The sequence below is a fragment of the Lepidochelys olivacea genome (assembly GCF_965140295.1).
Source record: "Lepidochelys olivacea isolate rLepOli2 genome assembly, chromosome: 4".
Lineage (NCBI taxonomy): Eukaryota > Metazoa > Chordata > Testudines > Cheloniidae > Lepidochelys > Lepidochelys olivacea.
The window spans coordinates 119121771-119125709 of NC_140414.1; positions in this window are offsets into that span (position 1 = coordinate 119121771).

A 3939-nucleotide genomic window follows, 5' to 3' on the forward strand; every position below is an offset into this window, starting at 1 on the left:
CTAAACATTGAGCATATGTTTTTGGAGAACTATCCATGTTGACTCCAAGATATTTTTTTTTCTCGAGTGGTAACAGCCAATTTAGACCCCATCATTTTGTACATATAGTTGGGATTATTTTTTCCAATGTGCATTACTTTTCCCCTGTCCACATTGAATTTCATCTGCTGTTTTGCTTTCTGCAAGTCCAAGTACATTACATTGACTGGTCACCCTGGTCCACATGCTTGTTGACCCCTCAAAGAATTCTAATAGATTGGTGAGGCATGATATCCCTTTACAAAGCCATGGTGACTCTTCCCCAACAGATCATGTTTATTTGTGTGTCTGATAATTCTGTTCTTTACAGTAGTTTTGATCAAACTGCATGGTAATGAAGTTAGATTTAGCAGGGTGTAGTTGCCGGGATCGCCTCTGGAGTCTTTTTTTTAAATTCAGTGTTACATTAGCTAGCCTCCACTCATCTGGTACAGGGGCTGATTTAAGCAATAGGTTACAAACCACAGTTAGAGTCCTGCAATTTCATGGACGAGTTCCTTCAGAACTCTTGGGTGAAGACCATCTGGTCCTGGTGACTTACTACGGTTTAATTTATCAATTTGTTCCAAAACCTCCTCTACTGACACCTCTATCCAGGACAGTGCCTCAGGGCTTGTCTACACAGGCATTTTACAGGACTGCAACTTTCTCACGCAGGGGTGTGAAAAAACACCCTCCTGAGAGCAGCAAGTTTCAGCGCCGTAAAGTGCCAGTGTAGACGGTGCACCTGCACTGGTAGCTAAGCCCCACGTGGAGCTTGGTGGGGTTTTTTTCTTTTTTTTTAAGAGCACCGGGAGAGCTCTCCCCCAGAGCTCACGCTCTGCTGAGACCATCCAAGCCACGTGCAGTGCTTTAACGTTGCCAGTGTAGACTAGCCCTCATATTTGTCGCCTAAAAAGAATGGCTCAGGGGTGCGAAGACTGATGCAAAGAATTCATTTAGCTTCTCCACAATGGCCTAGTCTTCACTGAGTGCTCTGTTAGCACCTCCATTGTCCAGTGGCCCCGCTGATTGTTTATCAGGCTTCCTGCTTCTGATGTACTTTAAAAAAAAAATAAATTACTGTTAGTTTTTGTGTCTCTTGAAAATTGTTCTTCAAATTCTTTCTTGACCTGCCTAATTATACTTGACTTGTATGCTCCTTTCTATTTTCCTCACTAGGATTTAACTTCCAATTTTTAAAGGATGCCTTTTTGCCTCTAACTTGCCTCTTTTACTTTGCTGTTTAGCCATGGTGGCACTGTTTGGTCCTCTTACTGTTTTGTTTTATTTGGAGTATGTGATGTTGGCAAACGAAGGGCCAGCTTAGGCCAAGGTGCCTGTGCCTCCTGTGAATATTGACAAACACATAGCTGGAATCAGTCTGGTTCACTTGTGTGTTTAGTATTGTTAAAATAGATATTAGAATTATAAAAATGGGCTTAGTGTTTAGACTTCATTAAACGCCTGTAAGTTGTTGCATGCATTAATCTCGCTTATAACATCTATATCCCATATTGTAAGGCAGTGGTTCTCAACCTTTACTCATTGAGGACCCCTAAAAATTTTTGAATGGAGGTGCAGCCTGCTTTGGAAATCTGTTGTCTGTATATATAGTTGAATTCTGTTCAGTCAGTTTTCAATCTGTCTTTCATTGACCCCTTAAACATAGTCCGTGGACTCCCAGGGGTCTGTGGACCACAGGTTGAGAATCACTGTTGTAAGGCAACATTTAATGGTTTGTATTATACGGCTATGACTACACGAGAGAACTTAGTGGTGCAGCTGTACTGATGCAACTGTGCTGCTATAAGCGCTCTGTGTAGCCACTCTAAGCTGATGTGAGAGAGCTCTCCCATTGCCTTAATTACTTTAGTCCCTGCGAATAGGGGTAGCTATGTCGGCGGGAGAAGCTCTCCCGCTGACGTAGTGCTGTTCACACTAGGCTTAAGTCATAGAAGCTTCTATTACTTTTTGAAACTTAGATTGGAACTCATTTGTGTGTATATACGTCCACCTGTGTTAACCTTGTCAACAACTCTCGTTTCCTTTTCCTATATAATAAATCTTAAAATAGTTTATTATAGGATTGACTGCAAGCATTATCTTTGATATGAGATTTAAGGTGCAATTGACCTAGGGTAAGTGACTGGTCCTTTGGGACTAGGAGTAACCTGAATATTGCTGTGATCTTTGGTGGAAGCAACCATCTATCACAACGGCAAGCTTACCTGGGTGGCAAGACAGATTGGAGTACCTCAGGGGACTGTCTGTGACTCCATGTTCAAGATGTTCCAGTGCCTGAGGAGTTTAATAACTGGCTAGTGAAATTGAAGGATAGAACTCACAGCCAATTTGGGGTCTGTGCTCTGTTTTCTAACAGTCTGGCCTGAATTTGATACCCATGCTCTTGAGCCACTGGAGGACAGCTTGATAGGGTACACATTTAGTTTGAACCTCTATGATGGTCTTTTTAAAATAGTCTCCATGCAGCTTGCAGGTATTTTAATTTGTGACTATTCCTTTTAATTTCCATTTAACTAGCTTCCTCATTTTGTGTAGTTCCCCTTTTTGAAGTGAACTGCTACTGTGATGGGTTTTTTTGGCATTTTCCCCATACAAAGATGGTAAATTTAATTACATTATGGTCACTATTGCCAAGCAGTTCAGCTATTACCTCTTGTGATGATGTACACCATTTAGGAGTAAATCAAGAATTGCCTCTCCCCAAGACAATCTGCTCCAAGAAGCAGTCATTTATGATATCTAGAAATTTTCTCTCTACATCCATTCCTGAGGTGACATGTACCCAGTCAATATGAGGATAGTTGAAATCCCCATTGTTGTTGGGCTTTCTGCTTTTGTAGCCTCTCTAATCTTCCTGAGCATGTCACAATCACTGTCAACATCCTGGTCAGTAGTATATTCCTACCGCTACACTCTTATTGTTCAAATATGGAATTTCTATCCATAGTGATTCTATGGCACAGTTTGATTCATTTAAGATTTTTACTTTGACTTTGCTTTCTTTCACATATAGTGTCATTCTCCCACCAATGACCCACTCTGACATTATTATATATTTTGTATCCTGGTATTATCATGTCCTATTGATTATCCTCTTTTCACTAAGTTTCCGTAACGCCTTGTATGTCAGTATCCTCATTTGATGGTAGGCACTCTCATTCACCCATCTTAGTTTTTAGACATCTAGCATGATTTGTACATTTTGTCAATATTCAGTTGTTTGCCTGCATATGTTATATTTAAATGGGACACTCTTATGTTTGACTGTTCCTCATTAGCTCCTACCTGTATTTTACCAACTTCTTTCCTATTCTCTTTGCTAGGATGTAGAGTTCCCCCTTTAATGAATTCATCCCTAAGGGATGTGTTCACCTGAATCATGTGCTCTTCCACACCTGTCAGCTTTTCCCCAGCCCTTAGTTTAAAAACTCCTCCACAATCTTTTAAATTTTACATGCCACCAATCTGGTTCCTTATTTGTTTAGGTAGAGCTCATCCTTCCTCTATAGGCTCCTCCTTTCCCAAAAGATTCCCCAGTTCCTAATAAAACCTAAAACCCTCCTTCTTATGCCGTAGTCTTATCCATGCATTGAGACCCTGCAGTTCTGACTGTCTTTCTGGCCCTGCATGTGGAACTGGGAGCATTTCAGAAAATGCTACCATGGAGCTCCTGGACTTTCATTTCTTACCTAGCAGCCTAACTTTGGCATCTCTCTTACCTTTTCCTATGTCATTGATACCTACATGTATCACAATCCCTGGCTCCTCCAGCAGTGCACATAAGTCTGTCTAGATGTCTCATGAGATCTGCCACCTTTACGCCCATCAGGCAATATACCATGTGGTTCTCCTGGTCATCATAAACCCAACTATCTTTCTTTCTAATAATCAGAT